This window comes from Cryptomeria japonica, chromosome 8 (genome assembly GCF_030272615.1).
Source record: "Cryptomeria japonica chromosome 8, Sugi_1.0, whole genome shotgun sequence".
Taxonomy (NCBI): domain Eukaryota; kingdom Viridiplantae; phylum Streptophyta; class Pinopsida; order Cupressales; family Cupressaceae; genus Cryptomeria; species Cryptomeria japonica.
Genome location: NC_081412.1, coordinates 552,657,701 through 552,672,874, shown reverse-complemented (window position 1 = coordinate 552,672,874; position 15,174 = coordinate 552,657,701).

Here is a 15,174-nt window from a genome sequence, read left to right as displayed (position 1 = left end):
GAAATTTACAGAGTTGTTTTGGTAATAGTACCAAAGCTCTGGTTATTGAGAAGAGGGGAGCTTTGGCCTTCCCTCAAGGACAATGAAGATTATTTCTTGGAATGTTAGGGGCTTAAATGCCCCTAACAAGAACTGCTTGATTAAATCCTAGATGGATTTAATTAAGTGTGATATAATTATGTTGCAAGAGACTAAATTATCTCAGGGTTCTGTGGATGTGCTTTTTTCATCTTGGAAACGGTAGAATTTTGTTTCTCACCCAACTATTGGAGCTTCTGGAGGCCTAGCATTACTGTGGAATAACTTCAATATAGATGTCCAGTTAGTAACTTTGGTGGCAAACTAGATGTTGTTTTTGATTCTTAGCAAGGTTTCTAAGGTTGAGATTTGCTTATTTAATGTTTATGCTCCTTCTATAATTCAGGCTAAATGTAAGTTGTGGGGTGACTTAAAAAGGATTGCTTCTCCATTAGGGCAGGGGTCTTTAGTCATATTTCGGGGAGATTTTAATGCAATCATTGATAGTTCTGATATTTAATGTAACTACAGATCCAATATCCAACAAGATGAGAGGGGGGGTGAATCATATAAACTTAATCTTCCACAAAAAAATCAGATTCAACCTCGGTAACATATACTTCAGTAGAATAACCAAAACTGTTAAACATGCAAACTCAAAAGCATATAAACATCATAAACCTCATAACACCAGATTTAACGTGGAAACCCAAATAGGGAAAAACCATTGTGGGATTTTGGACCCACTAAGAAATATACTCTTCTAGAGTATGCTCGATTAAAAGAAAATCTTGTTAAAGATTACAAACACATTGCTAGATGTGACTCAGTTAAGGGATTTCCCTCAGATCTGTTAGGATCTTCACCTTGTTAGAAGTGACCTTGTTAAAGGATTTCAAACACTCAATCAAAATGTCACCTTACTAGAGGGTTTTACAAATAAGAGTTTTAAGTCCACTCGCTTAAGAGATTTTATATCACTTTCACAGAATAACAGTAATAAAAATCTATCTGCAACTTCACATCTAAAATGCTAAAGTTGATTCTTATTTGCTCAATACAATCTAGACATAGAACTAATCTTGTCCATCTGTTGGGCTTCTATACTTTGTTATTCAAACAGGTCTTCAAGCTTTTGTGCTCAATAATCACTATGTAGCATCCCTGTGCATACACTTGCCCGCATGCATTGTTTATCAACAGTTCCCTATTTATAAACAATTAGCTAATCGCTTAATCTCCTTGATCACATTTCCCATGATCGATCATAGCCATCAGATCTTCAAACTTGTCCAGGTTCAATGTATCCTTCGATTTGAAAAATGTTTCACCCTATCTTGGAACTTGCATACATTTCTTGGAACTTGTGCTAGGGTAATGCAGTTCAATCTGCGCTATAGATCTTCATGCTGATTTTCCTTTTCCATAGATTCATTAACAAACTTCATGCATGGCATACCAATCATTTAATCAGTTCTAGCTCATCAACTTCCTTCATTAAATAACGCATGTAAACATTTAATGCATTCTGTTACAGCCTGGTTACAACTTGGTAAATACTAAACTTCACTCGGTAGACATTCTGCCTTCATTAACCGATAGCGATAACCTTAGGGTTTACTAACTAGGTTCCGTAGGGTTTACCGACTAGGTTCTTTTCTTGGTAACATAGTATATATGAACCTTACAATTTACAACATATGTATGATGTCAAAACAATCTAAATATCATGATCTCATCATTGTCTGACTCAGTAATAGTTGCCCATTGAATACCTTATTCATCCCCTTATTCATCATACTCTTTCTATGTCTTTTACCGACATCTTTATACTCTTCAAATCATACTTCTCAAGATATGGCAACATCATACTGAATTAGAAAATCAATTTCTTGACATCAATGACAAAATAATAATATTAAGACAGTAAACATCCTTAATCAGTTATATCCATAATCATCAACAACCTTCTCAATATCCTTATTGAAATGCCAACAATCTCCCATTGTCTGTTATAATGCCAAATACCAACAATCCCCCCCTTTGGCATTGATGGCAAAACCAATTTATTTGACCTTAAAAGGATTCAGATTGCTATGATTTTGAAATGATGAAATTCTCTCTTACTATCAACAAACTTCTCCCCCATACATTAGACTTCTCCTATTTTCTTGAGTCTTCTCCCTCCTTTTTTCATCAGTTTCAGTCTTTTTAATCAGTCTTCTCTCCCTTAGACAACAATGCCAAAAAGTAAAGAACTAAAACATAATTTCTTCCAGTATGAAGTGAATTCTTGTTATAATGTGTCAACTTAGTCTCAGTCAGAGCATTTTGTCTTCAATTCCTATTTCATGTATAGTTTCCTATATTGTTTCCTGCACACCTTTAGAAAAACCTCCTAAAGTGTGTAAATCAGCATCAACTCCTAAAAGATATTCAATAGAGTCATTGAATTGATGCTTTCACCAAACTCGGTCAGTGAGTAGAAGATAGGGGTAGGACCCCTAACTTACTTCTAAGATATTCAAAAGTGTCCTTTGGTAGTGGTTTGGTGAAGATATCTGCTATTTGTTCCTTTGTGCTAACATACTCCAACACCACTTTCTTTTGTTGAGCTTCTTCTCTAAGATGATGATATTTGATAGAGATGTACTTTGTCTTAGAGTGCATAACAGGATTTTTTGAAATGTTAATGGCACTAGTATTGTCACAGAATATAGTTACTGGCTTGGTAACTTTCTCATTTATACCTTCCAACATTTTTTTGATCCATGCTATGTTGGTACAATTCAATGTTGCAACAACATATTCAGGTTCTGTTGTTGACTATGAAACACATCCTTATTTCTTGCTATGCCAACTCAATAGTCTTTCTCCTAAAAAGAAAGCTCCTCCACTTGTGCTTTTTCTATCATCAATGTTGCCTGCCCAATCAGAATCAGTATAAAATTTTAAATCAAAAATATTTCCTTTCTGATATACTAAGCCATAATCCTCAGTGCCTTTCAAGTATCTAAAAATTCTTTTGATTGTTGTCATGTGTGTTTCCTTAGGATCTGCAAGGAATCTTGCAACTATACCTACTTCATGTGCTATGTCTGGTTTGCTGTGAACAACATATTGTAGCTTTCCAATCATGGATCGATAAAGTGTCTCATCAATAGATGCAGATTCATCATTCTTTGATAATTTACAGTTGGTATTCATAGGAGTACTTACTGGTTTTGAATCCTCCATTCCAAATTTCTTCAAGATTTCCTTTATGTACTTGGATTGAGTAATGAAAATCTCATTTTTTATTTGCAGCATCTGTAAACCTATAAAATACTTTATCTCACCGATTAATGACATCTCAAATTCTTTTCTCATTTCATTTCCAAAGTTCCTGCATAAAGAGTCATTTCCACAAAATATAATATCATCAACAAATATGGCTAAGATCAGTATTCCATTCTCATCATTCTTCATGTACATATTGATGTTCTCACTTGTCCTTATAAAACCAATCTTAATCAAATAAGAGTGCAATCTTTCATACCATGCTCTAGGTGCTTATTTCAGACCATATAATGCTTTATTCAATTTACATACCTGATCTTTATTATTGTCTTCAACAAATCCTTCAGGTTGTTCAATAAAAACTTCTTCTTCTAATATTCCATTCAGAAATGCAGATTTGACATCCATTTGATATATCTTGAAGTTTTTGAAAGAAGCAAATGCCAACAATGTTCTTACTCCTTCAAGTCTAGCAACAGGTGCAAAAGTTTCACCATAATCAATTCCTTCTTCTTGAGCATAACCTTTGCAAACTAGTCTTGCTTTATTTCAAATGACCTCTCCTTTTTCATTTAGCTTGTTTCTAAAAATCCACTTTGTACCGATTACATTTTTGTCCTTCACTCTTGGGATTAGTGTCCATGTGTCATTCTTCTTGATCTGATCAATCTCTTTTGTCATAGCATTTATCCAATCTTCACTGTTAAATGCCTCTTTCACTATTCTCGGTTCAAATTCAAATATCAGACATGTGTTCTGTCTCAGTTTGTTCCTTTGTTGGCAATATTACATTATAAGGATATTGAGAAGGTTGTTGATGATTATGGACATAACTGATTAAAGATGTTTTACTATCTTGATATTATTATTTTGTCATTGATGTCAAGAAATTGATTTTCTAATTCAATATGATGTTGCCATATCTTGAGAAATATGATATGAAAATTATAAAGGAGTCGGTAAAGACACAGGAAAGAATATGATGAATAAGGGGATAAGTTATTCAATGGGCAACTCTATCAAGTCAGACATTGATGAGATCTTGATGTTTTAGATTATTTTAACATCATACATATGTTGTAAAATGTAAAGGTTAATACTATACTATGTTATCAAGCAAAGAACCTAGTCGGTAAACCCTAAGGTTATCGCAGTCGGTTAATGAAGATAGAATGTCTACCAAGTGAAGTTTAGTATTGACCGAGTTGTAACCAAGCTATAACATAATGCATTAAATGTTTACATGTGATATTTAATGAAAGAAGCTGATGAGCTGGATCGGATCAATGATTAGCAAGTCATGGAAGAAGTTTGTTAAATGAATCTAAGGCAATGGAAAGTTGGCAAGAAGATCTATAGCTCAGATTGAACCGCATTACCCCAACACATGTTCCAAGGTGAATGTGCAAGTTCTAAGATGGGGTAAAATGTATTTAGATCAAAAGATACAATGAACCTTTACAAGATTGAAGATCTGATGGCTATGATTGATCATGGGAAATGTGATCAAGGAGATTAAGTGGTTAGAAGATTGTTTATAAATAGGAAACTATTGATAAACAATGTATGCGGGCAAGTGTATGCACAAGGATGCTACATAGTGATTACCGAGCACAGAAGCTTGAAGACCTATTAGAATAATAGAGTATTGATGTCCAATAGATAGACAAGACTAATTCTATGTATAGATTGTATTGAACAAATAGGAATCTACTTTAGCATTTTAGATGTGAAGTTTCAGACAGATTGTATTACTGTTATTTTGTGAAAGTGACAGGAAATCTCTTAATCGAGTGGACTTAATAGTCTTATATGTAAATCCTCTAACAAGGTGACATTATGATTGAGTGTTTGAAATCCTTTGACAAGGTCACTTCTAACAAAGTGAAGATCCTAACAGATCTAAGGGAAATCCCTTAATCAGGTCACATCTAGCAATGTGTTTGTAATCTTTAACAAGATTTGCTTTTAACAGAGCATACTCTAGAGGAGTATATTTCTTAGTGGGTCCGAAATCCCACAATGGTTTTTCCCTATTTGGGTTTCCACGTTAAATCTGGTGTTATGAGGTTTAAATTGTTCATATGCTTTTGAGTTTGCATGTTTGACAGTTTTTGGTTATATGATTTATATATATGTTACCGAGGTTAAATCTGATGTTTTTATGGATGATTAAGTTTGTATGATTCACCCCCCCCCCCCCTCTCATCTTGTTGGCTATTGGATCTATACTTATATTAAGTATCAGAGCTTTGGACTCCGAAAGGAAAGTTTAAAGGCACTTGAGTTAAAGATCCAAAGATGTATAAGAGGGATGCACCTAAGTTGAATAAGTCAAGTTTCTCTACATGGCAGAAAAGGATGAAGCTACATCTATCAGGAGTTGGAGAATATGCTATATACTATCTGGAGAATGATTTTGTTGCATCGAGCACCTGTCCATTGACTATGGAAGAGATAAAGGCGAAGCAAGAACATATTCAAGCAATTATTGAAATAACATCTACATTGACTGATTCTGAGTTTAATGATCTAGAAGGCTGCAATGATGCAAAGGCAATGTGGACTAAGCTCATATCTGTATATGGAGGAGACGCACATGTTCAAAGAGAAAAATTTGATAGTTTAAGAGGACAACTTGAACCTATGAGGATGAATGAAGGTGAGAACATAACCCAGTACAGTACAAGACTAAAGCAGATTGTAAATCAATCAAAGGAGCAGGAGGAACTATTGAAGAAAAGGATGTAACAAGTAAGTTGTTAAGAACCCTTCTACCTACCTATGCAATCCGAGTCTCTACAATCAATGAATTGAGGTTTGTACCTAATATGCCAGTTTCCTTGGATGCTGCTATTGGTAAGCTACATGCATTTGAGTTAAGTAATTTTGATAATAGTGGGTCATCGGTAAATAAAGTTGAATATGCATTTAGTCCTTTTCATCTGAATGAATCTAATGATTACAATGAAAGAAAGTAGAAGTACACTGAAGGAGATTGTGGACACCTAAAATTGTCATGTCTAATTAAATAAATATTTTATTTATTTAATTACCTAAGCTTAATTCTTCTATTAATTAAATAAATCTTTATTTAATTAATTAATTCATTTATCCTCTTCTAGCCTTATTTCTCATTTAAATAAGTACATTTATTTATTTAATTATCCCACTTCTTCTATTAATTAAATAAATCTTTATTTATTTAATTAATTCATTAACCTTTTTCTACCCATGACACATGTCATTCGTCTCTTAATTCATACACTACCTACCCCTTTCATTATTTTATTATTTCTTTTACCTACCCTCTAATCATAGCCGACCTCCTTTTACACCTTTCAATCTTATCCCTCCATTTCATATAGTGTCTTCTATATAAGGAGATGCTTCCTTCATTATCAAACCCTAACTAAGGACTCAGGCTAATGATTCACTAGACTACACTACGATCCTACTAGCAACCACATTCCATTATTTGTTGAGCTCTTATGCATATAAAATCTGAGAGCAAATATATCAAGCAAGATCAGTGGAGATAGGAAGAATGGAGATTCAAACCCTATTGGACATGTGACGGTATAATCTTTGTGATTTCGTTTGATTTGCATTGTCTTAGGTAATCTTCATATGTTATGGTGGATCTTTGTTGCTGTTAGGCTAGGGTTTTGTGGTTGAATTCATTTAGCCTTTCAATATTGTTATTATTGTCATCCATTTTCACCATCTACATTTTGGCATGCTCGGTGGGACCCTTGTACCTTTTTGCATTTAACATCTTGTTACAGATTTTGTATTTTGAAGTTGCAGATCTGACGTTTTCGATAATATTTTTGACATTTTCGCATCTGTGCACTTTCAGATCACGTTTTTGATTTTCTAGCACGTCTGTGACACCTGGGATCACGTCTACGATATTGGTAGTATTTTATTTTGTAGGTTCTAGAAAGGCGCATCTGTGATTTTTTTGGAGGCGTCTATGTCCAGAAGGTACGTCTGTGTTCTGTAGGTCTGTCTGTGCATCAGAGAACCACGTCTATGTCACCCAGGCGCGTCTGTGTTGAGGGTAACCATGTCTGTGTTCACCAGTTTTGAATTTTGGATTTTTATTGATTCAATTTTTGGATTTTTGCATTTAGGGTTTCAGATCTGGTTTATTTTGAGCTAACATTTTCAGATCTAGCTAACAAAATTGGTGTAGCTTGTCTTGGAAAGCAAAATCGTTTGGTTGAAGGCCCCTATTTTCACAAAGTCTTTTGGGTTTAAAATTTACCTAACTTGTGTGCTTGCAGGAAGGGGTGATTATTTCAAACAATCCAAACTACTAACAACTCTTTGTTGTAGGACCTTGGCAAGGGTTTTTGAATTTTTGTTGTGTACCTTGTTTTCATAGACTAGCAAACACTTCCATTGGTGCACTAAAATTGAATCATTGTCTTTTGTGACTTGAGCAATAGGCTCTTTTTTTTAATCTTTAGAGGGCCTGTCTTCCCGTGTGGTCATTAGGACTACTAGTGAGAAGAGAATGACCCAAGTGGTAGCGAGGAAAACCCACCTCTTCCGAACCACTATAAACAAATGTATTCATGGTGAAAACTATGGATAACGTGTGTTGATTAGTTCATACTGACACTATGTCTCCCCATAAACCTGTTTGATCAAATTTATTTGATCAGTTGTAGGGCGTAACCCCTACCGGCTAGGAGCCTTCTGTATTTACAGAGCTGAAAGTGTCGCATGTATGGCCACACGAGCGGATGCCCTTACTAGCACCTTTTTGTTTTAGAAGCCCAAATCCTTCTAGTTATTGGGGGCAGGAGGTCGGACCTCTGGTAGTGGCCCACACACATACGGTTCTTAGTAGAGATACAAAGTTTGCCATGGGGATTTTTCATGGGGGCTGATGCTTGGCTGACCCGAGAAGTGAGTGCCGAGGGTGGAGCCAATGAGGTCAAGCATCTAAGTATCTACTCTGAATAGCATAGCCTTGGGGGTAAAACCCCATGTGGGATCAACAACTATTGTCTTGCCAGCCATAAGAATTGTGCTTGACTTATGTTAAACATTCAAAACATTCAAGACCAAACAACAAAACATTGTGTCTTTTGTGTCTTCAAGTGTATGCAAAACATTTAACATCAATCAACACACTTTTCTTGGAGTCATTTTGAGTCTAGACACCTGCAAACATTGAGTCCTCATCAACATTGTGTCCTCTTGTCGTGAAAAATAGTCAAACAGTCAAATTTGGTCACAACAAAACAACTTCATAGTTTGGAAAAAATTGCACAAAATTTGCAGAAACGTGTCTGTGTCGAGCATAATAGCGTATGTGTTGTCTAGCCGCATCTGTGAAGGGAAAAAATGCGTCTGTGCCCACAAAATCAACATCACACTTTGTAAAAAATCACAAAAGCGTGTCTGTGTTAAACAAAGCCACGTCTGTGTCGAGAAACTGCATCTGTGAAGTATACAGGCACGTCTGTGTCCAGAATTGAAAAACTGTTACAGTCCAGCAAACAATCACAGTTAGTTTCAGAATTCTTGAGCCTCCTAGGTCATTTCTCCAGGGTTTCATCTAGCATTCAACCTATCCTTGGGTCTCACAAAGTCAATCATTGCTTTACATCTCTCATTACATTCACAATTGTCTAAACTTGAGTCAAAAGGTCACTTGCTTGTCCTCACTATACTTTTTCAACACACTACATACAACAACACTTTGCTAAGTGGTCCCTCATCAAGGTTTCTTACCTTTGGGTCTCATTTGGTCTTACTTAGAGTCAATGTCAACTTACCTCATCAAGAGAAACTATCCTCTCTTTGGAAGTCACACCTACTCTACTACATACATACTTGGTCTTACACTTTGGGCATTGCAAGTACACTTCAGATTCATTTACATTCCATCCAACTCTTGGTCTTCCATACTCTTTCCATTTTTCATCTAGTCTCACACATCTTGGTCAATACCTAGTTCATGGTTGAAACCTGTCTTCAAAAATCTTTGAGAGAAACTAAAGAGGCTCAAGAGTCCACAAACATGAGTTCTTATGAGTATGACAATGATATCTTTTTCAATTCTGATCATACTACATTACCTGACATGGATGCTTATAGAAACATTCCAAATGTTGAGAACATGGACACTATAAACAACAATGCTACACATAATGACAATGTGGACAACTTTTTAGTACATTCAACAGATGTGGAAGAATCCATTATGAATCCCCATTTCAATCGATTGGTTGAGGAAATAATGAGGAGGGATAGACAATACTTCTTACAAATGATGGCACAAAGTGGAGCCAAGATACCTCATGATTTTGACATGTCTCAAATAATGGAAAATAGACCTTTGCAACAACCTCACTCCAACATGGATCAAAGGAGACCTAATAGTGGAGGAAATAGAGGACCACACATGGTACCTGAATCACCATCAGCTTTGCTTCAAAAATGAGAGGTCCCACATACACATGGTCAAGCATATGATACTTACCTTCGTAGACCATTATGGAAGTCTTATGTACATAGATATGCTCAATCACATACCAATGCTAAGGATCAACCACCAAAGCAATTGGATATTCAAATGCATGCTCAAAATTTGGACACAAGGAAACCTCATGTCAAATTTGGGGGCAACACAATAGAACATGACATGCCTGTAGAATATGGTATACATGCACAAAATAGATACGGTGTTCCTCAACATGAATCTATACCAAGTGGTCCACATACACAACATCATTACAGACCTCCTCCATATGAACATGTGTATGATCAATATCATCCATATATGCAACATGCACCCCCTCCAATTGGTGCCTCAAGCATGGGGTATGGTCCAAGAAGTAGATCTCCACCTAAGAGCAGTTTGGAACAACAAATCAGGGACTTACAAAAGAAAATGGAGGACATAAATACACCGAAGCCAACATACACAATGAGAGACATATGTCCGTATCCCTTTGACAAGAGCATTCCAATGCCTCCTTTTCCTACACATTTTGTGACGCCTAAATTTGATAAGTATAGAGGAAAAGGGGATCCTAAGGCGCACATAAGACAGTTTTCACAACCTGCATTGAGGTAGCAGCAGAAGAAACATATTTGATGAGATTATTCCCACAAAGCTTAGGCAATCAAGCTATGGAATGGTTCTTCCAACTTCCACCTGGAATTAAGTCATGGGGTGACTTAGCAGAGGCATTTATTCAACATTTCTCCTACAACATAGAGACAGACATATCAATCACTACTTTGTGCAACACCAAACAAAAAGAGGGAGAATATTTTGCATCATTCTTACAAAGATGGAGAAATCTAGCCAGCAGATGCTATTGTGAAATTCCACAAAAACAAATGGTAGAGATGTTCACACAAAATGTTAACAAAGACATTGGCTATGATCTAAGGTAAGCTTGTTTGTCCACCTTCAAGGATGTCATTGAAAAAGGCTTAGCGATAGAAAAGGTCCTAATTAAACAAGGAGTCATCAAGATATTCAAGGAAAACAAAGATGACTTTAAAGGAAAAGACAAGCCAAGATTTTGGAATAAAAACAAGAACACAGTCAATGATGGTGTTGTTGATGCCAATACAGTGCGACCCATATTCATTTTTTCTTGATCAAGTTCTACAAACAATCAGGTGAATACTCAAACAACTTCCAGATCACGAAGGAAGTACACTCCATTGGGAGAACCACTTGAGTCAGTCTTCAAGAAGTTAGTGGCAAACAAGGTAATCACAGTTCCAGATTTTCCTCCATATGAACCAAAGGTCAAACCAAATTGGTGGAATGATGATGAGTATTGTGAATTTCATAAGAGCAAGGGTCATAAGATAGGAAATTGTCATCGACTGAAGAATATCATACAAGATCTCATAGATAGAGGTGACATTGAGATTGAGGGACATTCATCTAATCAAGAACATGAAATGTTTAAGGAACCATTCCCAAAACATGACAAAGGAAAAGCTAAAGCCACATATGACCAAACCAGCTATACCAGAGCATCCTATAACTATGATTCAACTATCAATCACATCTCGATGGACAATTAGGTCTCTACTATTATCATCAAGGACAAAGCGTCTGAGAATTTTACCCAGAGACCCAAGATTGTCCTAAAAGGTGTTGGATCTTCTTCTGAACCTACCTCTGAATGTCATGTTACAACCCGCCGAGGTAAAATAACTTTGCAAGGTGCTCCAACTAAAAACACCACTTCTTCATCAACCAAACCTGAGTATGACCTTGTAGAATAGTTAGGGAAGACACCCGCGCTCATTTCAATCCTTGAGCTCCTACGCATATCTCCCACACATAAAGCTATTCTTGACAAAATCTTGAGAGATACTATTGTTCCTACTGATCTAAACATGGACCAGTTTCAAGCCATGGTGGGATACCTTTCCGTTCCACATTCACTTACATTCACAGAAGCTGATGATGCCTCTGTAAGTCAGCCACATAATGCACCATTACATATTGAAGCCTTCATACACAAACATTGAATAAAAAGAGTCCTGATAGATGGAGGAGCAGGTTTAAACATTTGCACCTTAAGCACTATTACACAATTGGGATATTCTGATAAAGTTGTGAATTCTACAAATCAAATCACCATTAAGGCATATGATGACAAAGAGCGTTCATCCAAGGGCATAGTCACCTTACCTCTTAGAGTTGGGCCAGTTACAAAGGATGTGGTTTGTCAAGTTTTGGATTTAAATCTCACTTATAACATATTGCTAGGATGTCCTTGGACTCATGAAATGAGGGCAGTACCCTCCACATACCACCAATGCATTAAGTTTCCTCATAATGGCATGGAAGTAACAGTTAACGGTGATCCTAATCCATTCATATACTGCAATAACCTGAAATCAAAGACTGAGACCATCATTCCCAGTAATCATGAGGTTGTTCCTTCATCAGCATATATTTATCCCAAGTCATTAAAACCTTCGACATCAGAAGAAGGTGAGGTTAAAGGCAAGTTTCAGGACAAAGGCATGGGAGAATATACTTTCAATCAAACCATGTACTTACAACAAGTCATGAGTTCCCCAAAAGAATATGGAAGACCACATCCTAACAAACAAATCTCCATCATATTGCTCAAATGGGACCCTACTACCTTCCATAGATGGGGTGAATTAGAAGAGGAAGATTTATACAAAATGCTTTTCAGGGACAATGAAGAGGAAACACAAGACCACATTAACCTACCATGTGAGAAATATGGCAAAGGCTTCAAAATTCTACAAAAATTTGGGTATGATGGAAAAAGCCCTCTAGGGTTACGAAAGGAAGGCATCATGGAACCTTTACAACCCGAATTGACCTTCAAAAGGGAATGCTCGAAAGGACTTGGTTTCTTAACTCCTAGGGTCCACACCCAAAGGACAGAAGAAGCTTTCCAAATCAAAGCTACCAAAATGCAATAAGAGGATCGCTATTCCACAGATTCTAATGAATGGGAATGGGGTTCAGACAAGTCTTCCAGTGACTACGAGCTCACCGAGATATTCAGAGAGCTAGATGAACCCACAAAAGAAGAGGAATTTTATAACAAGTTTAGAGTTGGTCAAGAAACAACCCTTAATGATTCTACATAGTCCTTGTCTCAAGGTTCTAGGTTGAAATCACATAGGATGAGAACACCTGTCTCAAAGTGCGCTACTAGTAATGATAATTTGGATTCGTTTGTGATCAAGACTGGTGAGGAGAGTGCCATTGATGACCTCAATAATTACCTTGATATACCTGAATATAACTCCATCTTCACTCTTAGCTCTCCTAACTTCGAAGACATTAACGGCCTTCCCCTTGTTCATCACCAACTCATTGACTAGGATCATGAAGGACCTGCACAATTTGACACATTCCAAAATGATGAAGCTTTTATTGACTATCTTGGCATACGAGATGATCTTCCCCCTGGAGACCATAAAGCAGGATACACTATAGAACTTAATAGTGTGGCATATTTTGGTGAGGGTGTCGGACCTTCCAGTCGCAAAAATGTGAAAATAAGAACAAATCAAGGGTCTTATGGCGAAAACCACACTGTGGCACTGTCTGACCCTAAAAAAGTAAAAAGAAAAGACGTATCTGAGGGAGAAAACCTCTCTGAGGCACCTAAAGATGGAAGGCTCGACATTCTCCCAGCATCATATGAGGAAAAGTCATCCATGTTGGTAGAGGAGACTATCAAAACAAACATTGGTACAGAAGAGGTTCCACACAACATATTCCTAGCTCAATCATTGACAAAGTCTGAAAGGTCAAAATTTATATGTTTCTTCAAAGAACGAAAAATCAACTTTGCCTAGTCATATGCTGATATGCCTGGACTGGATCCAGATTTGGTAATGCATCACTTGACAGTTAACCGGGGGCAAAACCAGTGAAATAGAAATTAAGAAAAATGCATCCACAAGTGGCATTACTAGTCAAAGCAGAACTTGAGAAGTTATTGGATGTCGGATTCATACGCCCAATTGATTATCCCGAATGGATCTCCAACTTGGTACCTGTTAGTAAACCAGATCGCAGCATCAGAATATGTACAGATTTCAGAGACATCAACAAAGCTTGTCCAAAATATGACTTCCCATTACCAAATATTGACTTGATTGTTGATCTCACAGCAGGTCATGAAATGTTATTATTAATGGATGGATTCTCTAGTTATAATCAAATAAGGATCGCACCTGAGGATCAACACAAAACATCATTCACTTGTCCATGGGGAACTTTCTGCTGGAATGTCATGCCCTTTTGGCTAAAGAATGCATGTGCTACATATCAAAGAGCCATGACTACTATCTTTCATGATCTCATGCACATAACCATGGAAGATTATGTTGATGACCTCTTGGGCAAATCAATAAACAGAAATACACATTTGGACATACTTTCAATCATCTTTGATCGGTTGGAAAAATACAAAGTAAGATTAATCCTCAAGAAATGTGTCTTTGGAGTAACCTCCGGGAAGCTCCTAGGATTCATTGTATCCAAAAGAGGAATTGAAGCTGATCCAGCAAAAGTCAAGGCCATCTTGGAAATGCAACCACCAAGAAATATCAGTCAACTTTGATCCTTACAAGGCAGACTCCAGTCTATCAGAAGATTCATAGCCCAACTGGTAGATAAATGCAATCCTTTTCAACACCTGTTACATAAAAACATCAAATTCAAGTGGGATGATAACTGCCAACAGGCTTTCCAAATGCTCAAAGATTATCTTCTGAATTCGTCAGTTTTGATGCCACCAGTTCCAGATCAGCCTCTGTTACTATACATATCAGCCACTCCAACAACACTGGGGGCACTCTTAGCACAACAAATTGCTGAGGGCAAGGAAAAAGTAGTATACTATATCAGTCGCACATTGGTGGGATACAAGCTAAATTACACACCAATTGAGTGTGCATGTCTCACCATGGTCTTTTCTTTGCAGAAATTACGACATTACATGCTCACTCATAAGACTAAGTTAGTTGTAAGGATAGACCCATTGAAATATCTTCTCAATAAAGCCACACTTACTAGGCGACTAGCCAAATGGGTAATGATATTGAGTGAATTTGACATCGAGTATGTGGATAGAAAAGCAATAAAAGGACAAGCCATCGCAGATCAATTAGCAAAGGCTCCCATGATAGATGATGTTCCTCTGAGTTCTGAATTTCTAGATGAATCCATTTTGACAATGTCACATGCAAAGCCATGGCAACTGTACTTCAACGGCTCATACACACAGCATGGGGCAGGAGCTGGTATCCTCTTTATAACTCCTCAAGGGGATTCTATACCAAAATCATACTGCTTATCATTCCCTTGCACTAACA